This window comes from Saimiri boliviensis, chromosome 4, assembly GCF_048565385.1.
Source record: "Saimiri boliviensis isolate mSaiBol1 chromosome 4, mSaiBol1.pri, whole genome shotgun sequence".
NCBI classification, from domain to species: domain Eukaryota; kingdom Metazoa; phylum Chordata; class Mammalia; order Primates; family Cebidae; genus Saimiri; species Saimiri boliviensis.
Genome location: NC_133452.1, coordinates 111,274,429 through 111,299,323, shown reverse-complemented (window position 1 = coordinate 111,299,323; position 24,895 = coordinate 111,274,429).

The window sequence follows — 24,895 nt, the reverse complement described above, 5'->3', positions numbered from 1 at the left end:
TTTTTTTTTACATTTTTACTATACCCTGAATTTTCTACCAGTACAACTAGTGGGTAAGGTGAGGAAAGATGGAACTCTGTTTTGCTTGAAAGTTTCTATTTCAGAAAACCCCTAGCAGCATTGCCACTCATAGTGCTTGAGTTACCAACACAATGTGCCCTGTGTTAGTGTGCTTTTTGGCTATTACCTTTATAGAGCTTATTACTTCTTCATGCTTTTTTATCCAAGCCTCCAAAACTTTAAAGTTGGTAGCCTGTGAATTACCTACATTGTGAAATACATATTTTTAAATAATTTTTAATATATTTCAGTTATTATAGTAAGGCATTATATTATTTTGGAATTCTGTAGATAGGTAGGTTTTGTTACCCATGGATTTTATTTCAAGAGGGTAATTGCTATTAGAGAGGGAGCTGAGTGTGATGGTATTGAGTCCCACAGGCTTAGGCCACTGGGGAAGGTCAAAGCGGAGGGACCAGTGAGGGACAAGTGAGAAGTGAAACATTTTAACAGTGAAGTTCGCATAATAATAGCTGACTCTTATGTAGTGGTTGTGTAATATGCCAGAAACTCTTCTGTTTCTCTAGGAAGAGCCTTACCTAAAGCAACTTCTTTAATCCTCACAACACCTTCAGGAGGTCAATGGGAGCTATCACTTTCCTCATCTCAAAAATGAGAAAAGGAAGGAACCAGAGGTGACGTAATTTATCCAAGTGCACACTAGTAAGTGCCTGAGCTGGAACAAATGCGTGAAGTGGTGTTACTGAGTCTATTCTCTTAACCACTGCCTTTGATTGCTTTTCTTTTGAAAGATAATTCACTGAGCACAAAGCAAAGAAAATCAAATGTATTAGCAGAAAATACATGGGGATGTCAGGTGCAAAGGGAAAATGAACATGCAAATCAATGCCTTTTAGAGACTAGGTGAGTGGAGTGGGTGGTAGGGTGCTACGTAAACATTTGAAATGCATACTAGCCTCTGTAGGGACTCAAGATATAGTTGAGTGAGTGAATAAAGTGTCTTCTAGAGATTTAGGCTGCAGTCACCTTAGGTAAGACCTTTGAAGTGTAGAGTTATTTGAATGGCTTCTTAGTTATGTAAATAAATGGCAAATAGATTCCCATTGTCCTAGGGAACGGTTAAGAAGGATTCCCCAAAGACATCTTCTAAGCAGAGCTCCTTAATGACTAGAAGTTAGATCGCTGTGTATAAGAAGGCCAAAGCCTTCAAGAGGAGAAAGGAGAATCACAGCCCTTGATTTCCATGATACTTATCTGGAGGACACTAGTCTGGTGGGCCAGGTAACCTTGACCTGCTGGTGAGAAAGGATTTGATGACCCTCCAAAGGGTTCTGCTACAAAGCAAGAGGGAATCTGGACTGATGAGTTCCCACATGATCAGGCCCTTTGGAGAACAGAGAATAAAATTATGGAAGAGTCTCAAGGATAACAAAGAAAGCAAAACAAATATTTGGGCATCTGTACTACTACATAAGGACTAAAATGACTTTTTTCACAAAAGCAGTGTAACACATCTAACCAGGAGGCCTTAACAAGAAGAGCTGCATAATGGGAATTGCCTGATTTGTCACCTCAAGACCACAGAATCTTAACTATGGTTGACGATTAGAATACACCTGGTTCAGATATTCATTTTGACACTTTCAGACAGGGGCTAGGGTGAAAGAAGTTGCTTTGAACAGATTTATTTATTTATTTTTATTTTTTAATTAATTTTTTTTTTTAATTGAGACAGAGTCTCAATCTGTCACCCAGGCATGATTTGGGTTCACTGAAACCTCCACTTGCTGGGTTCAAGCCATTCTCCCACCTCAGCCTCCCAAGTAGCTGGGACTACAGGTGCATGACACCACACCTGGATAATTTTTGCATTCTTAGTAGAGATAGGGTTTCACTACTTGACCAGGCTGGTCTCGAGCTACTGACTTTGTGATCTGCCTGCCTTGTCCTCCAAAGTGTTGGAATTACAGGCGTGAGCCACCGTGCCTGGCCTGAACATATATTTTTGTATAAATTGACAGAATTCATGTTATATAACAAACCATATATATCTTACTGAAGAGTTAACTTAATTATGGAAACAGATTTACTCCACTCTCTTGTGAACAAGAATTCAGCAGCACTGTTATTTAGAAACAGCTCCAAGAATCATCTTTGTCTTGGTCTTACTGAAGTCCTCACTGGTTAAACCTTTGATGCTCTGCAGTGTCCTTTACAAGTCTGGGTCTGATGCCAGCCTTGTCTGAATGACCATTTCCTTTTGCCCGCGTGTGTCTGATACTGGCCAGTGTTTCGAAGTCTAGACTGTAATTAAGCCAGTTCTTTGCAGATATTAGGTACCCAAAAAAGACTGGTTGAGTTTAAAAAGTATCTTATTTTAAAAGGAACATACATTTAGAAAGGCTTAGAGAAAAGCACTTGAGCATTCATACCTCCTGGTTCTGAATTAGAGGTCCCTAGGAGTCTGTATGATATTAAGTGTAGTCCTTGAACTACTTTCTGCATTTTAATAAGTCTAATGGAAATCATACTTTTCCCTGTAATGAGCTGAGAAGCTCACTTAAATGTCCAGTGTCTTTATTTTTGTTTGTAATTATATCATATTAACTCTGTCAAAATAGCATTAATCTTTTAGCCTGGGATTGTTTAGCAGCAAGTACCAGAATATACTCAAATGAGTTTAAGGTAAAGAAAAAACTTAATATAATACAATATGTGTATTTTGTACATGCCACAGCAGAAAGTACAACTAGGTCTTACAAAGAATTGAAGCCAGTATGAGGGAAATCACCAAAATGGAGCTGTCTCGGGATTCTCTCTCTGGAGCTCCCTGTGTCCCCCATCTGCTTCTGCCTGCCTCAGTTTCATCCTCCTTTCTGCAGACTGGGTACTTGGACACTGCTAGCACATGCCTCTTGTAATATCTGTAAATTATATTAAAATACTTTAGTGAAGATGGTATATATATATGTATACATATATGTATATATAGATACACACATATATACACACATACGTATATAGGTGTGTCTATGTATACATACATAGTTGATTTGTACCTGAAGGAGCATTAGTTAAGATTTTAAATATCCAATCATGTGCTCCTCTTCAGGAGGTGGTAATTGGCGATATATACTAGCTTCTCAGCATTTGAAATAACTTAAGCAGAAATCTACATTCTGAAGACAGTTACCTGGAGTTTAAGCCATGTTTATTTCAGATCGGCTTCAGACCATTTTAAAATTAGCACAAAGTGCATTAGAAATGACTTTTTATTAGTGAAATGTGTGATGTTCAGGATATGGGATTGGCTAGAAATATACTTCTCTCCTAGTAAAGGTGTCAGATTACATTTTTGGAAGGGCATTTCTTGTCTTAAGACTCAATTTGGCTCTGTTTATGGATTTTGTCATTCAGTTGTAATAAAATTTTCTCTCAATTGCGATGCTAAAATATTGTTGCCTCTGCCTTCTGTGAAAGAACCAATAGTTGTAAGTGATCAACGTATTTTAGGTCAGTTTTTGCAATGGGGAGATAACCATGGTCACTCCCAACTGGTCCCATCTCAGCCTTTAGGTCTGCATAAAAATATAAGCCCTTAGATTCCAAATGACGAGTCTCTCAGTTCTATTCCCAGTTTCTCTGGACAAAGCATTGATTTGCTCAGCTTGGATAAGGTGTTCTAGTCCAATTTACTTTGGCCAATGAAGTTTCTGTGTTGTGTAGTAGCTAGCAGTTCCAAAGAGAGTCTCTCAGCAGGAGGAGTAACTGTTTACTCTCTAAAAATGGGGTGCAGACTGGGTTGTGGGTGAAGGGTAGATTTCATAGAAAGGGCTGTCCACAAGGTAAGTCCCTTGAGACCCATGTTCATCAGAGTTGTGTGTGTCTTTGATCCAGAAAAATATTCTTTAAAGTTTAGCATGTTTTAGGCAGGTTAAATCTCACCAACAACAGAGTTGATTGGTAAAATAATAAAAGGGTTCTTGATATGAAATTACTTTTTTTAGTTTATTCAACAAATATGTATGTATGTTTATATGTATTTATCAACTTATTTTGAGACAGAGTTTTATCCCGTTGCTCTAGCTGGAGTGCAGCGGTGCAATTTCAGCTTACTGCAAACTTCACCTCCCAGGTTCAAGTGATTCTCCTGCCTCAGCCTTGGGAGTAGCTGGGATTATAGGCATGTGCCACTATGCCCGGCTAGTACTTGTATTTTTAGTAGAGCTGGGGTTTCAGCATATTGGTCTTGAACTCCTGACCTCAAGTGATCCACCTGACTTGGCCTCCCAAAGTGCTGGGATTATAGGAGTGAGCCACAAATATGTATTTAATCCCAACTTTACACAAGGCACAATGCTAGGTGTCTTTTCTTTTGAATAGTGTTATTAGTGAGGTAAATTTTTCAGTGGAATGGGGATTGATCATTAAAAGAAGGAGGCATTCCCATTGAGGGCAGGAAAAGGAACCACTTGTTCGTGAGATCAAAAGCTCAGTGGACTAGAAGGGAGAAAGATAAGAAAACAACAGGGCAGGACTTAGCTGACAAACTCAGACTATTTCCATATTCATAGCCAAGACCAACTCTGCTTATAAGGCAAACGGCAAACAATAACCAATTAAAACGTTTTTCCTCCGCAGAGAATGACTCTGACTTGGAGTGTGATTGTTACAAGGCTGTGGAACAGAGCAAGTGTTTATTGTGCAGAATTTGTTTTCACTAGACCAACAAGGCTGTTTCTATGGGCCATCTGCTGAGACCTAGAGCTTTGATACTCAGAATCTTCGTTTAACCTGCCTCTCTGTAAAAAGGGTTGCTAAGTAAATTAATAGGGTAAACAAGGAAAATGTTATGCTGATTAAGAGTGAAGGCCTTCGGCTGAAACATTTGTACTCACACAATGGCTGTCCTAATTATAAATATGCTATCAGTTAAAACACCTTCACAGTTTGCCTTCTGCGACAGTGGTTTCACTGCTTTTTCCTGGAGTGTTTTGAAGCCTGATTTCTTTTTCTTTCTTCTTTTACTTTAAGTTCTGGGATACATGTGGAGAGGGCGCAGGTGTGTTACACAGGTATACATGTGCCATGGTGGCTTGCTGCACCCATCAACCTGTCATCTAGGTTTTAAGCCCCACAGGCATGAGGTATTTATTCTAATTCTCTCCATCCCCGTGCCCTCCACCCCACAAGAGGTCCCGGTGTGTGATGTTCCCTTTCCTATGTACGTGTGATTTCATTGTTGAAGCTTGATTTTTTTTCTTGAGGAAGAAACATTTTCTTCCTCAAAATTTCATTAAGTGAAAATGATCTTTTTTATCTTAATTGTGAAAATTACAGAGTTTTTACTACACTAAAAGATCTTGAATCTCAGTGTCAGCAAGTTTCAGAGATTCAATATGGTGGCTGGAAGGAAGAGAGTGGGAGGCTTAAACAGGAATTGATGAAGGAAGGAGCTTGGCTAAGGGAGCCCAAAGTGGGGAAGGTGGAGAGGAGGAGGAGAAAATATTAGAAAAAATGATGGACATATAGTGGGATAAAGAGAAGCAAGGAAATGATAACTAAAAATAAAATTCTAACCTCTCTAATCATCTCAGTGGAACCCCTGTTGGCTGGGTGGACCCTAGAGAAACCTTAAAATATTAAGTTCCCAGCCATAATAGGTATGGAAGTCAGACGTAGCTCATTATCCTTCTTCCCTTTGCAATGTAGACACAACTGACCAGCATTAATGTTGAAATAGCGATCACAGGACTGACAGAATGAAATCTTTGTAGCAGGAAGATACCACCTTATAAACAGAATGTAAGACCATATCAGGAAAGGATAAGTCAGGCACCCCAACACGTAAAGACCAAGCTGTGTTCTGACTGTCACAAGGTTTTTCATTTACTCTAGAAGCTGGACAAGCAGTGGGAGAGATATGCATTATTAAAATAAGGACAGCTCATCTACCACCAGAGGCTGACAAGTGGATATTCCTGTTCCACATGTCATAACCATATCTTTGGTTGAATAAGAGACTGTTTTCAGTAAGTTTCTCCTGATAAAAGAACACTGACCGTGAACGGGTTCTGGCCAGTTTACAGTCTGTGCACTTGAAAGCCTTTGTGTTTCTACTTCACCTTTTGACATATGGGGCTTAACTGTAGTACATTTAAATGTTCAGTCTCCACTCCAAAGTGAACATAGGATGCATGTAACATGCAAGTTTGCTTTTCATGCATGCGTATGTCCCTCCTTTGTTCGTATTCATAGCTCTGCCTGTAACCTGTTGAATATGTATCCTTGGCAAACCCATTCAGTGTAAATCCCTACTTCACCCTCCACTCACTTCCAAGTGCCTGCTTCTGGGCTCTGCTGGAGGTTACATCTCCCGGTCTGTAAGGATGGCCACCCTGCGGGCTGTAACCCTTTATATCACATAATGTCTCCTTGTTAAATGCATACATTTGTGATTTTTCAGTTGAAAGTAGAAAGAGCTGGGATGTGTTAAGAAGGGAGAGGAAAGAAGGCAGAGGAAGAGAGGGCAGACCCAAAAGAAAGAGCTCAGTGTCGGGACATATAGAGTTTGTTGAGAATGATTGAATGACAATATTTGTTAATCATGTAGAGGTTAGCCAAATAGAATTAGCAACAAGCTCAGAGTGAAGAAGTTAGTTCAGACTTGACCTGATCCCTTTACAACTGTAGGAAACATCAGAAGGGTATCAAAAGAGGTATCTGCTGAAAGACTGCCTTTTGTTCTGTCTTTCCCAGCTAATTGGTTTAGCTATCTCTATTCAGACCAAGGGCCCCAGCACAGACTTCTTCTGTTAACCAAGTTCACTGTGGGCAAGGCTAGGTACTCGCTGATTTGAATGTGAGAGGAATGACATCACTTTGGGCAAAAGGAACATGTTTAGGAGCAAACTGTCTCTCCTAATGTTCCTTCTGCTGCTTCTCTGTCTCCCTCTTCCCCCTACCATCACTCCCACCACACGCAATGGATACAGAGAGTACAGAGTTTCATTGGAAGAGGAATGTGCTTGGTGGAAGTACCAAAGTCCCCAGAGTTCCGCTTATATACCTTATGAAAAAAATCTCTCTTAGACTTAAACAGGGACACAACATGTTCCCTAGCGTCTGTCATATCTGTGCATTGTTTGATGGTTGTAATGTTAATATATTATTTTCCTCTTTACGTAACAGTGGTTAAAGAGTTAAAGGTAGTTTTCATGCCATCTTTTTCCTCCTTTTCCAACCTGGCTCCAAAGTTGAGGATAATGAGGAAGAGGAAGAATTCTCTGCCCATTGAGGTTGATTTGCTGATCATGAGTTTTCCAGGGACCCTTTTGCACTTGAAGAGGTCTAAAGAAGAGGTCTAACTTCTAAAGAAGCAGAAAGTTAATGAGAACCTTTCTTTTTTTCTTGGAAATTTTGAGAAACCACGCTCTTTGTTGGATTGGGGCTGTATTAGTGGCTCCCTTTACATCTGCTGTACATTTTGCATTCATTGCATTGTACTTGGTCTCTGGGGCCCATGATGCTAATACTGCTTGTTTTCTTGCCTCACTTCCCTGTCAAAGATTTCTCTGAAGCTGGTTTCATTATAATTTCAAAAATACCATCTGTCTGTCTAAGAGTTTTTCCTCTCTCTTTTGGACTAATTTGTATCTGATTTCTTTCATGCAGTTCTGTTGAACTTCTCCCAGTGCAAAGAGTAGCCTTTGTACAGCTTCTGTGCAATGTCATATATTTTTTTACATTATTGCTGAGCTGCTATTGGTAGAGTTTGTCACTATTAACCTTGGGCTTTTGTTGCAGTGATTAAGATCTTTTATTGGTTTATCCAGCATGACACTAGCATAATTTAAATCACATTCTGGTCTATGTACAGTTCACTGCCTTCACCCCTATATCTGCACATAGTTTATGGATGTTTTCCCCCATCATATCATCTATGAGAGATGTCCTTGGGTCCTTTGTATATTTTTCTGCCTGTGACATTTTTCTTTACTAATGCATGACATGCACTCTAATGACTATGTACTATTTTGTTTGTTTTAGCCAATGCTCAGAATGGCTCCAGATGTATTGTTTAGGAGCCTTTTTAGCTATTACCATTTTTGGTAGTGACATTGAAACATCAGAAAAATGTAGCTGGTTTTGGGTGACCATTTTATTCCAGTTTCTTTGGCTATTTCCTCTGAAGATTTTTGTTTGCCCATAGTATCTGTTTCTATTTAATACACGTTGCCTCTTCCTAATAATTTCACTCATTCTCATATTGTAGGGTCTCTTAATTCTTCCTGCTTTCTTTCTGTGTCCTGACTGAGAATCAGAGACTGCCTAGACTACTCTGTGACTTGCCAGCTACAGATTTTTCCCAGCAGGCTTGAATCCAAACTAGGGCCTTGAAAATTCCCAGCACTGATAAAGGAATCTATGTTGTTGCCCAAAACACTAAAAGAAATGGGCCCAAGCCCTCAGCCAAATTCCTTAGATCATCATAAACTCCATACCCTGCCCTCCCCGCCTCTGTGGGCATACTAGGTAAAACACCCTTCTTCTTTCATTGTCATAATGATGGCTGCAGCAGTTCTAAGCTTCCTTAATAAATGCTTTGCACGGATCACCCTGGCAGTTAGTGTCTCTTGCTTTGGGATCCCAACTGGCCCCACCTAGGGACGGTTTTGGGCATTCCTGTGTAGCTATTTCCCGCTCTCACTTTTAGGGATGATTCTCGTCGCAGGTTTGGTGGGAAGAAAAATATATCCTTGATTCTTCTAGCCTTTCCTACAATTTCTAACTCACATATAAAGTGTGTATGTGTGTGTGTGTGTGTGTGTGTGTGTGTGTGTGTGTGTGTGTGTTTTGATATGGAGTTTCACTCTTGTCGCCCAGGCTGGAGTGCAATGGTGTGATCTCGGCTCACTGCAACCTTTGCCTCCGAGGTTCAAGTGATTCTCCTGCCTCAGCCTCCTGAGTAGCTGGGCTTGCAGGCACCCACCATCACTCCCAGCTAATTTTTGTTTTTTTAGTAGAGACAAGGTTTCACCATGTTGGCCAGACCTCAGGTGATCTGCCTGCCTTGGCCTCCCAAAGTGCTGGGATTACAGGTTTGAGCCACTGTGCCTGACCTATAAAGTATGTTTTTATGGGATGTTGTTACTTTTTCTTAACTATAAAGAGCACATATGTTAGCTTTTGTTTTGTCTTCTTGCTTCGTCTTTTTGTTATTCTGATTTTAGGAATCAGAGTATTTGTAGCCCAGTGAATTACAGACTGACCCATTTCTTTGTTTTCAAATTTTATTTTTAATTATAAATTGACAAATTATAATTATATATATCTATGTGGAACAAAGTGATGTTATGAATTGTGAATAAAATATGGAATAATTAAATCAAGCAAACACCTCTATCATCTCAAATACTTATTTTTTTGGTGAGAACATTTGAAATGTACTGTGATAGCAGTTTTGAAATGTATGATGGGTTATTATTTACTACATTCACCACAATGTGCAATGTGTCTCAAAGTAAAACAACAACAGCAACAAGTATTCATACTGTCTCACTGAGGCTTTGTACTCTGACCATCAACCCCTTCTGATTTTAAGTATTTTCCAGCTTTATTGAGGTATAATGGACAAATAAAGACCTATTTCTTTTAATGCTTCAAACAAAGAAAAGTCAGTGTCATTATGTGGGGATAGACTACTATCTAGAAGTCATAACGTAGAGGATTCATCATCAGTCTTTCATTCATCAAGTTTTTTAGAGTGCCTTTTATATTCCTAGCATTTGTTGTAGAAAATAGACACCACAAAATTCACCAACAAGGCTTCCCTGTTTATATGGCTGCATTGCAGGCAGAAGGAGGGAGCTCATCAGTTGGGGACCATCATACAGAGCAAACTCATTTATCACCTCAAATACTTAGTAGCTCCTCACTATGAAAACAATGATAGGTTGTCTTTCATATCTGAGGATAGTTAAGACAGCCTCCAAGATTCGCTTTGTGGTCAGCAGGGAAGGAGCCTTCAGGACACTTGGGGATACGTCAAGGTGCTCAGCAGAGGAAGGCAAAGTGGATTTTGTTGTTATGTAACCATCCTTCAAAAATGCTCTTTGAAAACACTTGATGGCAATATTGAAAAAAACGTCACTGCATTTATCCAATATCATATTTAAGATCTGTAAAGGGGTTATACCATTTGTCAAGAGAAGGAAGACATGATATCTATCACCTTGTTAATCGAGATCTTTCACTTTTAGAAGACATACTATAATTATGTTGATTATGGAGAGTTGATTTCTCATTACATGTTACTAGGTGCTGCAGGTATGATGACAAGCAGAATGTTGTTGGTCATGTTCTCAGGAGCATTATCTCAGGGAATTAAATATAAAATTACAAAATAAAAGTTTATTAATGTTACACTTTTGGAAAGTGCTCTATTAAACCTTAAACAGTATTAAATTGCTTGTTGCACAATCCAGGGGCTCTCTACCTAGTTATTTTTCTCCTTATTGAATATCTTAGAAACACCTCTCCATGTAAAATGTTTTAAAGTATTTCCCTCTCTTTATTTTTCTGTCTGTATTACCTTTTTTCCAGTGTAACTCCTGGTTTCAGTTATTTTCCCTGATGCTGAATATAAACCCTGCTGAGGCTTTGCACTAAGTCCTCAACTTATCTTTTTGTAATCTGGATTCCCTATCGATCACCAAAAATTCTGGAGACCATTAGAAAAAAACGACCTCCTACTTTCTTCATATGTATGTGTGTATATATATATATATATATATATATATATATATGAAGAAAGTGTATACATATGTATATACATATGTATATACTTTAAGTTCTGGGGTACATGTGCAAATCATGCAGGATTGTTACATAGGTATACACATGTGATAGTGGTTTGCTGCCTCCATTTCCCCATCACCTGCATTAGGTATTTCTCCTAATGTTATCCCTCTCCAACCTCCCCACACCCCTATATCCCTCCCCTAGATGCCCACTCACCAACAAAGCTCAGTGTGTGATGCTCCCTTCCCTGTGTCCGTGTGTTCTCATTCTTCAACACCCACCTGTGAGTGACAGCATGTCGCGTTTGGTTTTCTGTTCTTGTATCAGTTTGCTGCGAATGATGGTTTCCAGCTTCGTCCATGTCCCTGCAAAGGACATGAACTCATCTTTTTTAGGGCTACATAGTATCCATGGTTTATATGTAACACATTTTCCCTATCCAGTCTATCGTTGATGGGCGTTTGGGTTGGTCCCAGGCCTTTGCTATTATAAACAGTGCTGCAGTAAACACATGTGTGCATGTGTCCTTATAATAGAACAATTTATAATCCTTTGGATATATACCCAGTAATGGGATTGCTGGATCAAATGGAATTTCTATTTCTAGGTCCTTGAGGAATCGTCACACTGTCTTCCACAATGGTTAAACTAATTTACATTCCCACCAACAGTGTAAAAGTGTTCCTATTTCTCCACATCCTCTCCAGTATCTGTTGTCTCCAGATTTTTTGATGATCACCATTCTAACTGCTGTGAGATGGTATCTCAGTGTGGTTTTGATTTGCATTTCTCTAATGACCAGTGATGATGAGCTTTTGTTCATATGTTTGTTGGTCATGTAAATGTCTTCTTTTGAAAATTGTCTGTTCCTAAACTTTGCCCACTTGTTGATGGGGTTGTTTGATTTTTTCTTGTAAATCTGTTTTAGTTCTGTGTAGATTCTGGATGTTAGCCCTTTATCAGATGGGTGGCTTGCAAAAATTTTGTCCCATTCTCTTGGTTAATAGTTCACTCTAATGATTGTTTCTTTTTCTGTGCAGAAGCTCTTAAGTTTAATGACCCTATTTGTCTATTTTGGCTTTTGTTGCCATTGCTTTTGGTGTTTTAGTCACGACCTAAAACACCATGCCTATGTCCTGAATGGTTTTGCCTTGGTTTTCTTCTAGGGTTTTTATGGTGTTAGGTCTTATGTTTAAATCTTTAATTCATCTGGAGTTAATTTTTGTGTAAGGTGTAAGGAAGGGTTTCAGTTTCAGCTTCCTGCATGTGGCTAGCCAATTTCCCCAACACTATTTATTAAACAGTGAATCCTTTCCTCATTGCTTCTTTTTGTCTGGTTTGTCAAAGATTAGATGGTTATAGATGTGTGCTGTTACTTCTGAGGCCTCTGCTCTGTTCCATTGATCTATATATCTGTTTTGGTACCGGTACCATGCTGTTTTGATTACTGTAGCCTTGTAGTATAGTTTGAAGTCAGGTAGTGTGATGCCTCCAGCTTTGTTCTTTTTGCTTAGGATTGCCTTGGCTATGCAGGCTCTTTTTTGGTTTCATATGAAGTTTAAGGTGGTTTTTTTTTCCAGTTCTGTGAAGAAGGTCGATGGTAGCTTGATGGGGATAGCATTGAATCTATAAATTTAGACAGTATGGCCATTTTCATGATACTGATTCTTCTTAACCACGAGCCTGGAATATTTTCCATCTTTTTGTGTCCTCTCTTATTTCCTTGAGCAATGGTTTGCAGTTCTCCTTGAAGAGATCCTTCACATCCTTTGTTAGTTATATTTCTAGGTATTTAATTCCAATGCTTACTAGCATTATCTATGACTGCAACATTCTGCCTATTGGCTGACTTTATTTCATATTTTCTCACCCCAGACCAAAAGGCAAATATTTGTTAAGTAAGGCTATAGAGAAAACCACACTTGTTTCTTTATTATCGTGTTCAGGAATCTGTCTTGCTTCTTTATTAGCCAATTTTGGACTTCTTTTCTAGTTTCCAATGAATCTGCCTCTTTCCTTCAGTTCCTATCCAACTACATTTTCACTGCTGTTCCATATATACCCTACACTGCAATTAATCTTAGCACACACTATGCCACCTCTGTGTCTCTTATTTGGAAAAAACTACCTTTAATCTCCAGAAAGGCAGAGTCTCCATATGAATGCCATATTTACTCGTGAAAACAAAGAGGTTGTCGAGCCCTAACTCTTCTATGATATTCTCTCTGATTACCCTAGACCTTTCCTTGTGGAAATTCTGAGACTTTCCTCATATAAGAAATTAAAAGCATAAAGTAAGAACAGATTGAAAAGCTTCTACCAAAGAGGAATTTTGCCCTGATTGTGAGATAGGTTGGATGACTGATTTCTTTTTGCTTTTGAATCCCTTAGGATAAGTCAATAGCTGATGTTAATTGATTTGTATTTTCTTTTCTGTAATTTAATTTATTTGAAAACTTCCTGTCAGTTCTGCTAAGACTTCACTAATATGTGGACTGCATGATCTTAACCCATTCATCTAGGCCCAGCCATTTAATTTATAGAGTCCAGTGTAGAATAAAAATTCAGGATCCCTGTTGAAAAATTATTGAGAATATCAAGACTGTGACAGCAAAGCATTAAACCAAGTGTGAGGCCTTTTCAAGGGCACGCCCTTGTGAGACCAAACAGGTTGCGTATCACGCAGTTGGCTGTCCCTGGGGCCTGAGGATATTTGACTAGTTATTTCCTTGTCAGTAGAATGTATCCTTCTCATGACTAACGGCTTAAAATCAATGCAAACATTAAATATGTTTCTTTTTTTGAGTTCCTAAATCCAGAACTTTGAACTAGTGAATCATGACATAATATGAACATTTTGTTTATTTATCTATTTATTAGTCATTCATTTACCTCTTAGAAAAGTTTATTCTGTGTTTCTTTTTCTTTTGTTTCCATCTTGCTGAATTCAGTTACAATTGACAAATAAAACTTGTATATATTTACCTTGTACGACATGGTGTTTTGATATGTGTATATTGTGGAATGATTACCCCAATCAAGCTACTTAACTTATACATTATCTCACATAATTACATTTTTTATTTTTATTTTTTTTTTGTCGTGAGCACATTTAAGATCTACTCTCAGCAAATTTCAAGTACACCACACAGTATTGCTGTTAGGTTGGTGCAAAGCAATTGCGATTTTTGCCATTACTTTTGTTTTTGCACCAACCTAATAACTCTAGTCACCATGTTATACATTAGATTGCCAGAACTTCCTTATTCTACCCAACCAAAAATTAGTACCTTTGACTAAGTTCTCCCAATATGAATATTTTAAATTCTGTAGGTGAGTATGAGAGATCATAAAATGTAGAAGGCAGAGGTCAAGTGGATTGCATCTTTGAAATTCTAAAAATAAGTTCTACCTTTTACATAATGAAACAAAATAGATATTCGTGGAGAAGCAGTAACATGGATTGTCTTTCTGGGCTCCACGCCAGTGTAGTAGAGGCTTCTTTAGGAAATCAGTTGTAGATATTGAGATATTAAAGACTTGACAAAAGGAATCTGTTCCAATTGAGGGATAAGGTGTGTGGATACTAAGAAGATACCCTGATTCATAATCCAGACTTGTCCAGTGAGCAGAGCTGTGGCAATATTTGGACATTGAGGTCAGGGGTTGAGGAGAGTAGAGTGCAGGGAGGAACACCTAGGGCATGAGGCCAGTAGCCATCAGGAGTGAATATGGGGAAGAGAGGTGAGATTCAGGAATGGAGGCCAGGGACTTGGATGATCTGTGATCCAAAAGGTTTGAGTGATCTTGGAAGGATGAAGGGGGAGGTTTTATGAAAACAGAATGCTGCTTCTATTGCAATTCCATTTTTATACCTACCACCATTGTAAACTATGTGGTCACCATCACTACTTTTGTGCCCATGGGTCTTTCACTGGCCCTAGGGCCTGCACTGTGGCATGTGTGTTTGAAAGATGCAAATGGTTTTGTGCTTGTCTGCACCTGAGTGGCAGATAATGACCCGCTCTGTTCTAACATGGTCCGGGATAATTTTTCATTCTTTCTAGAAATGTTTAGTATTATTTTTCAGATTCCTGGCATCTCATTGGCCGGGACATGAAGAGGATTCTCGTCTGCCTTTCCACCTATCAGCTCTGTGGTAGGAAGGTTACCCTAAAGCCCCCCCGAGCCTTTGCTCTCACCCTTTAATCTCCCAATGGCCGCCTTCCCCAGAACCCAGCACAAAAGTAGTGATGACCAGGTAGATGGTGGCAGTGAAAGTAAAAATTGCAGTGGGTTCATATGCAGATTTAGACTCCCTTATCTTGGGGCCTTTTCTACGCAAGAAATTTAGGAGAGCCAGTGGCTAAATTAATTCTGAAGGGGAGCTGTGAGACTAACCTCAGAGATGTTTCCAAATGAATTGGAACAATGCTGCTATCTTATTTCCAGGATACTTCAGAACCTTCATGGGTGACTTTTGCTCTGAAATTCATGATTGCTGACTGTGGCCAATAATACTGAGTATCCCGATCACAGACAGAGACAGAAATAATTGTGAAACTTTACCTAGGGGAGATCTATAATTCAGTTTCCTAAGACGGATGCTGGAGAGCATCCAGGTAGTTTTGAACATTTTTCCAAAACTCTTTTTGAGAAGGTCATAATCATTGGAACCTTTTATTATATTGACCTACTTCCAGAATAAACTCGAGCAAATTGATTTTCCTTTCTTCAAAGCATAGATTCAAAAATTTCCTCATGTTTTGATAGAGTCAGCTCTCTTCCAATTATATAAACTTAATTTCATTTATTTCATTGTTATTTTATTTTCCCTAGTACAGTGAAAACTTCATGAAGGGATGAATAATATTAATCTTTAAAAAAAAAAACCATTGCATCGCTAGTATCTGGCAGAATTCCTGGTAAATAGGTGTTCAATAACAATTTGTTGAATGACTAAATGAGTGAATTACAATAACCCAGCAGTGCTTTGGATTTAGATAAGGTAGGGCATGTCTAGAAGTAATTCATTCACCATAGGATAAAGAAAGGCCTACATTATCCACCACAGGGAAGGAGTAACCTCTTTGGAAGGACTAAATCCAAGGAAAGAAAACATCAAGACATACTTTTAACTTTGGTAAAAGGAGTGTGTGGACCAGTGTCTTAAATGAGAAGGGAGTTTTGAGGATGCAGAATGTTTTCATTCATGTTGCGTTCTGATGCAGACTCTGCTGGGCTGGGCTTTGGGATAAGAAACGTCCAATTAAACTTGAGTGAAAACTAAAGGAACTATAAATCAAATTATCAGCTGGATTGACAGCAATACCTATGACAGTGACAGCAAACAGCGTCTGTGTGTCTGCAGAGATGGCAGACTACACCCCTGTGACGCAGCACGGTTAGCAGATTCACACTGTCGGTACAGGGCTGGACAGAACCTGCATGAGTGTTACGGTCGCTGACAGGAGTGAGCAGAGCAGCAGAGGTGCCTCCAATACCATGCCTGAGGAACAGGCAGCAAGAGGAAGTAGAGAGTGCCAGGAACAGCTGAGACGATGCCCATCCTCTGCCATGAAATGCCTGATGGATGCCGCTGAGATGTTCAGAAATGTTTGCAGATAATTTGAGGAGCAGTAAATGTTTTCCGGTCAGGTCTGGAGGTGGGAAGGGAAATTGTAATTTGCCTATTGCTCTTCCCTCCTCTCCCTTTCCCCTAGGTTGGTATACCCTAGAAAACATAAATTAATAAAGAGAAGCTGATTAGCGCAGGCATTTCTCCCACTGCAGTTTCAGCACCGGAAGCTTTACATTCCACTTCCGGGATCCACAATGTCTTGAAATCAGTAAACCTAATTTACTCCCTCACTCCAGATAAATGCAGCCTTTTATTGAAAGAAAAATCCTTTGATTATCACAACTAGTAAAAAAAAGTTTTTCTGAAAACCTCGTTTGTTTACCTGGAGAAAAATTAAACAGGTTCTTTGGTTAGGCAAAACATGCACATACATACAAAACATATACACGTGGGGCAAACGTATAATCATTTATACTGAAAACCTTTCCACAGTCATAATTTCTCAACTCCTTTTCTGCTTGAACTTATTTGTGTTGTTCATTTGAATTCTAATGTGTAGACATTCTCCTCTCCCCACAATTGAGAATCTCATCCAATTGAATTCCCCGTTTGCCACACTACTATTTTATTTTATTTTATTTTACCTAAATGTGATCCCCTTTCAAGTTTTCATTTTATCCCAGAGCCCAGTGTTTAGCCTCATGTACATCCAATTTAATTCTCATCAATGTTAGTATACTCTCAGCCTGGGGAGCTTGATGACTTCTCCCAGAAGGCTTGGGTATGTTAGCTGAGAGAGTCTATAAATTCTCCCATCTCAAGAAGTTGGTCAGGTGCACTGTATTCACCAAGCTTGTCAAGTCCTGTCAGAGTTAGCAAATCAGAAACTGTAGACACATTTGACTTTAACTTACAAAAGGCAAACAGCTGCATATTCCCTGATTTTGTCAGCTCGGAATGTTTCTGGAAATGACAAAAAAAAAAAAAATTTATCTTGAAATTTGGCGAGGCAAGGAGACACACTATTGCTCATCTGAAATTTCCCCATTTTATTCCTAGGTGAGTAAAATGCTCTGCTTACAAGTGACCCAAATTTTAAAGAATAAATTACCTTCTATTCAATAACTTAGGTTTCTCTTCCATGAGTTTGCCATCAGACAATGAAGCCAGTGACTCAAGGGTATCAGTCTTATTAATTATTGATTGTTCATTATATCTGACACTCCAGAATACTGGTTAAAAGTGATGTCTTCTCCTTTCATCCCAATAAATCACCCCTCAGTATTAAGCCCTTTGGGTTTGACAGCATGCAGAAATTGAATGCTGTGATAGGAGGTTCAGGAAGCTCAGAGTGGATGCCATTGGCTCTGTCAGCTAAACCCTATGCTCCAAGAAATATGCTACCCTTTGCTATGGCTGCTTTTTATATGGTACTTCTTCACTTTTTTCCTGCTAAAAAATTAAGCAGACTGATATCAGAAAGGAGAGAGAGAGAGAGAGAGAGAGCGGGCGAGCACACATCAACTTTGGTTTCTTGGGATTTTATGACGTGGTTCCTAGAAGAAATGATAGGGATTTCTAATAAAGTTGCAGTAAGGAAGTAGTGTGTGCTAGGTGACTAGAAAGATTGTTCTGCATTGTTGAAATTGGATCAGATGTATGCTTAGAATAAGCCAAATGTTAAAGTGACTCTGTTCACTCTGATTAGACTTTACGTATCCTCAAGTATGAGTCAAATGAAAAAGTATGAAATGGGCTGAATGTGGTGAAGGGCAGGGGTGTATGTATCAGTTGATGGCTTTATGGCCCTGTTATCTAGGGAAAAGGAGGTAACAACTATTCCTGGCAGCTTGTTCATCCTAGAGGACATGGCAGGGATCTAAATTAACAGCAGATGTGTCAGACTCCTGAGGAGGGATGGGAAGCCTGGAGGTCAGAGAGTTTCTAAAATTGTACTCTGATTTTCCTTCTAGACATACATTCTTCTAGCCATGTGGATGGGTTAATAGTGCTAGCTTCTTAACCAATAACTTTAAAGTATATAATCTCAAACATGCTAGAAGCTTATTTTTTGTTCCCTAGGAGTTGATTTGATGGATTATGCTCTCCTAAACAATGGCCAGGGATCCAGGCACTTTCTAGAGATGGTGCCCAGGTCAATGTAGTTTGAAAATCTCTGATGAATCTGATGTTCAGCTCCACCTGGCTAACAAAAAAAGCCAACACATCCAGGAAAGAGGATATTATGTAAGAGATTTTGAAACATTTTTCTTACCATGAGTTCAAGTTCTTTCAATATCAGTTATTCTATTACAATTTATGTCTTCAGTATAGACTCTACAAGCAGAATACAAAGAATGGTCTTTCTTGTCTTAAAACATGCTAATCACCCACCTGCAACATTAAATGTACATCAGGATTCTAAATAGCTTCTCAGCTTCTCATATGTTCACAACAACTTTTTCTGAGGATGGCGTTGATTTTATAATTTATCTACTTGCCAGAGCAACAGGGATAATTTAGTTTTAACAACAGTTCCATAATTGATCACAGTTTTCAGAATTCTGCTTCACCTCAATAAGAATAAATATACTTTTAATAGCTTTTGCTGACTTTTTATTGACATTTGATTTCATAGACAAAAATTGTTTATGGATTGAATTATATGATTTCTCTATGTATTAAGATTGTTTAGATTTTTTCAGAGACTTTTGAACAAAAATAGTTCCAGAGTCAAAACAGGCAGGAATTACCTTTGCTAAAGAAAATTCTCACTTTAAATACTGTAAAACAGGGATGTATCTTACCCCATTCTTCTAAGCTTGTTCTTGAACAATCTTAGATAAAATGTGCAAAAGACTTCCTGCAAATAGGATTCCAAGTGTTTCCTATGCTGATAACATGAAGTGCCTTTCATATTGCACTAGAAATTTCAAGAATTAGCTTAGCCTTTTCAGGAAGAACATCTAAATGTTAATTGTTTTAAAACCAAACTCAACGTTTTGGGCTGATGTCTTCACATAGAAGAAGGTTGCATTTTATATTATATTTTATAACATTATGTAACAGGAGATTTTGTTTGACAAATTGTTGGTCCATTTGAATAGTATCTTGTGAGACTTGGATTCAATGCTGTTCAAAATTGTTTTTGCTTGGGTAGGTCGAAGTTCTACAGTTGTAAAAAGTGGTAACTTCAGTTTTCAAAATCTTCTAGGCCACTGCCTTTTTATCCATACTTTAGAGTGATATTCAGTTAAATACACTTTGAGATATTTGATCAATGCTGGAGCTTGACAAAAGGCTTGATTCCAACTTCTGGGTACTTTCTTTTAGATCTACAGTGAATTAAGACTGTACATAAGAGCCAGCTATGGCCTTTGTAAAGCAACATCTTTTTCTGTCTGCTCCAGCTGTCCAAAGCCAAGCAATGGATGCTCTTCTCTGAATCAGTATCATAGAATACTTATCTGCAGGAATCATTAGTTTCTACAGTTCAAATAACCATCTAATATCATCTCTTTTGGACAGCCTAGCTGGGAAAACTGATTCTTAAGAGGGATAGTGAGGGATAAGTTAAGCAATCATCTTGTAAGCTTCTTTGAACTTTATGTATTAAAGCCAAATCATCAGAATGCAGCATACTTAGATCATATTGCCATGCCTTACCCTTCATTTAAATTTCTTTTAAAACATAAAAATTTAACCTTCCTTCCTCTGCTTTCACAAAGATAGGAAATAAAAAAATAACCATTTGGGGAGGTTAGTTGTGGTAGTTTTTTGTTAAATGGCTTTAGAGAATGTGTCCACTACCTGGCTCATAGTCTCTTACATAAATATCCTTAAGACGAAGCCTTCTTGGAAACGAGTGATTCATCCATCCTTCATTGAAACTATGCTGTTATTAAACTCATTTTAATAAAGTTTTTACTTTGACTTCTAGAATATTTAGCTTTTAGCCAATTTTTGATATTTCCCTAGTTAAGTTCTCCATAATTATTTTATTTCTTTTTCTATTTCTCCAATTTTTTTGATTTTATATTTTTGCTTATATGTTACTAGTCCAAATGTTGAATTTTATAATTTTTTTGTTTTACGTTGTATATTATTCATTGTTTCAACAAATACTTCTTGAGGTCCTGCTATGTTTCAGGCACAGTGTTAGGCTTGGGGGCAGTTAGCAGTTGGAAAATAGAATAAGACATTCTTTGTGTCTTAAACAGCTAGGAGCTTGCAATCTTTATTTTTATTGTGAAGTTTCTCAAAATATTTTGGAGGAATTTAAAAAAAAAATCTGTCCCCCATCTTTACCTGCTACTGTGATACTTTCAGATCCCCTGCTCCTGCAAAAATCTCTCCAGTTAGACCTCAAAGTCTGCAAGGCATGTGCGATTATTGCTTCTGGGCATGTGCTCTCAGATACTTGTGTCTTCTGTCATTTTTTTCCTTTTCTGACTTCCTTTACAAACTGGTCCTCAGAGCCTCTTGAAGCGTCTTTCTGCTGCTCTTGTTTCTTTTCTGTTCCCTGTTGCGTTCCTCTCTCAAGTATCCTGCACCAAGGCCTCCCTGAACAAAACTGTTCTACCAACATGGGTGGGATCTCTTACCCTCTCTTCCCACCGCATTCTGTTGCAATAAATTCCAAAATAATGTCTTGCATGCCTAATGTTGTATAGGTTTTTTTTTCTAGAAAACAGCCACCTGTTTAGTTTTTATTTGCAGCTTGGGAACTCTGACTTCAGTCTGTGCTTCTGGCTATCCAAATCCCTCAGCGCTACTAGTCTATCCATCCTAGGATTGTATTTTATGTTGATATATTCACTGTCTACTATTAACTAAATGTATTGAATAAGGGCAAGCTGATGTGAGATTTCAGAAATTTCCCTCTGCTCTTGTCAAAAGTCTTTCTAGTAGCCTTATCCTTATTGGTCAGTGCTTCAGATAGTTTAGATGATGCCGTTTTTCTATTAGAACTCTGAAACCGTAGAAGAAAATTACTCTTAATGGTTTAGTGGCTCATGGAAAAGAACACATGATTATCTTTCCAAAGCCCTTATATATTTATCGTTTTGTGGATCAAGAAGACAACTACTGATTTTTATTGACGAATTGGCTTTTGCTAAATCTGTTCTACTCTTTGGTAATTATCATGACAGCACAAGAAAAGGGAGTTAATGTTCTGTGTGTCTAATACATGGTCAATAAAACAATTAATTACCTGCAAGCAAGTTGAGAAGACTTGTCATGTTAGCGTTTTAGTACAGGGAATTAAGCATTATACCAGGAAAAGGAGAAAAATTCAACTAACTTAAGCCGTGAAAGCAGTGAAGAAAAGAAGCTTGTTTTGTAGAAAGAGATAGAAACATTTCAAATCATCTTTTAGTTATTTTTTGGTCACCCATTTGGGCTCCTGGGGGACCTGCTAGAGCATCTTGCTGAATTATTCATTAATTTGCTGTGAGAGGTGCAAACAGACTTTGAATTTTGTAGCCATATCAGAGTGCTATGCTAATTATTTGGAAAGGAATATGCCGAGAGGTGAGTTTGTCTTAGACATGTGAGAGATCACCGTGAAATGTGCCTAAGAAATGATTTAGTATAGCATGTAGTAGTTCTTTCAAGGATTCTATAAGGCTGCTTATTTTTGGAAATAACAAAGAGACTCTATGCTACCTTTTTTAGTTGGGATAGTAGGGTCATTTGAATTTTTGAGATGAGAGATTTTTAAGTAGGGACTAGAGTGTATATAACTACTGGGGAACTGGGAAGTGAAGTTTTGCAAGGGATGGTCAGAATAGTCATTAAGCAGTCTTCCTGGTATACTAGCATGAATGGACAAGTTAGAATTTGGAGGGAAATCTGCAAAGCAAAAGATAGCTGGTTGCTGAAGTGAGACTATGAAGGGACAGCTCAGGGAATGGTCCATAGGAAGCAGCTGCCTCTGCATAATTACTTCCTCCATGTGGCCAGCAGAACCAGTGACGGGGAAGACAAGCTGGTTGTAGAGTAGAAAAAAGTTGAGATCTAGCAGACATTTCTTTGTATGTCCATAACAGTGTCTTACCACAAAGACTTCTGAAAGCAATAGCTCCACTTCACCTCTGCCTTCCAACCTTGTGCAAATTCTTCTTTTGGCAAACTCTAACTCAGAAACATACAAAGAAGCGAACGCTCAGAAATGCAGCTCCCAGTTTAATCAAGTTGACACAGCAGGATCCAACAAACTCTTTCAGCTATAAATGGGGCTCTCATCTTTGTCCAGAGGATGGAATATAATGGAAAGTGTTCCAGTAATCACTTCTACTACACCTGAAGCTCCACAAGGCCATGTGCAGGTATACCTATTTCATAACGGTAACCCCTAACAAAAAGCTATTATAATGCCTGACTCAGAGTAGTTGCTTAAGTACATGTTGAATGGTGTCAGGTCTGTTGGCTCGCAGTGTGGTGCTTGGCCTCTAAATCCTCCTTTGTATCGCACAAAGGAGGATCTTGTATTTTTAAATTTATATGCAATGAACACATTACATTCTTAATGCTGAATAAATTGTAAATGTTTTTAAAGGTAAACACAAATAAATGTTTTGACATTTTAGGATTTGAAGAGATGGTTTTCACTTCTTTTTTTTCTTGAAATCATACAAATTTATTCATTTCATGGTGAATGGATCCTGCTGGCATAAGATCATAAAGTGGGAGGAAAAGATAAGCTGTTTTTGTTTTTGTTTATTCCTGCTTCTGTCTTCAACAGCTACAGGAGCAGTGGCAAGTGACTATCGGCTCCTGCAGTGAAATAAACTTGTCCAGAAGCCTTAGCAGAACTGCCAGCTCCAGGTTTCCTGTCAGGAGGCACATGGCTCCCGTATTTCTCAGTGCTGCAGTGCTCATTGGCTCTGAAAAGCACTACTTTTTGTGTGCTCCTCAAACTGTAGTGATGGTAGTTATTTCCTGTCATTACTGACACCTTCTTCTTTCTTCTCCATTAACTCTTTCAACACTTTGGTAAACAATTCCTTGCATTAAATCACTTTAAATTGAAGTAATGAGTGTGGTTGCTGTTTCTCTGGCTGGATCCACATTGAAGCAACATTCTACTAGCTTTGGAATCTTCAGCATTTAATCTCAGTTACCTGAGCTGGAGAATGATGGTGATACTCTCCATGCCATTGCAAAAGTCCAAAGCAACATTATTGGTAAAGGTGTCCTGAATATTATAAGCTACTTTGCATGTATAAATTTTTATCAGATACATGATCATGGTTTTACTGGAGGGTGAGTAGTATAATGTTTGAATGAATGTATTGTCTCTGCCTATATTCATATTCACTTCAGCTACTTAGCAGCTGAGAAAGTGGGTAAATAGCATACTTCTTCAAGCCCAAGTTTCCTTAGGTGTAAAAGGTAATAATAGCACTTACTTCATGAAATAGGGGTTACTAAAGGAGATGTCACATGTACAGTGATCAACTTAGCATTTGACATATTGTAAGTGCCTATTATTATTATTATTATTTTATTCTTCTGTGCAATTGGAAAGGGTAGTGGGTAAAGTACCTAGGGGAAGAGCTGTAAGATGGATCTAAGGGAGAACTGGCAGGGAACCTGAACAAACAATATAGAATAGGTTAACATAAAACCAAAAATACTCTTGTAATCTAACAGACAAAACAGAAATGAATAAACTTGGATGATTTCAAGAAAAAAAGAAGTGAAAACCATCTCTTCAAATCCTAAAATGTCGAAACATTGACTTGTGTTTACCTTTAAGGACATTTATAATTTATTCATAGTTAAGAATGTAATATGTTCATTGTACATAAATTTAAAAATGCATAAGCATACAAAGAAAAGAATAAATTATTCTAACTCTGGTACCTGAATATGGCTATGTTAATATCTTGTTATAAGTAATTCTACTGTAGACTTTGTTTAGTGGCAGACACAGGCATAAGACAGATGTATATTTTTCAGCAACTTTTGTCTCAAGTAGTTATGAAATGTTTGTTTCTTTAAAAAATGCTTACATATTCAGAACACAGGCACAGGCAAGGACTTCATGACTAAAACACCAAAAGCAATGGCAACAAAAGCCAAAATAGACAAATGGGATCTAATCAAACTTAAGAGCTTCTGCACAGCAAAAGAAACAGTCATTAGAGTGAATTGGCAACCAACAGAATGGGAAAAAATTTTTGCAACCTACCCATCTGACAAAGGGCTAATATCCAGAATCTACACAGAACTAAAACAGATTTACAAGAAAAAAACAGTCCCAAAAAGTGGACGAAGGATATAAACACACTTTTCAAAAGAAGACATTTATATGGCCAACAAACATACGAACAAAAGCTCATCATCACTGGTCATTAGAGAAATGTAAATCAAAACTGCATTGAGATACGATCCCACACCAGTTAGAATGGCAATCATTAAAAAATCTGGAGACAACAGATGCTGAAGAGGATGTGGAGAAATAGGAACACTTTTACACTG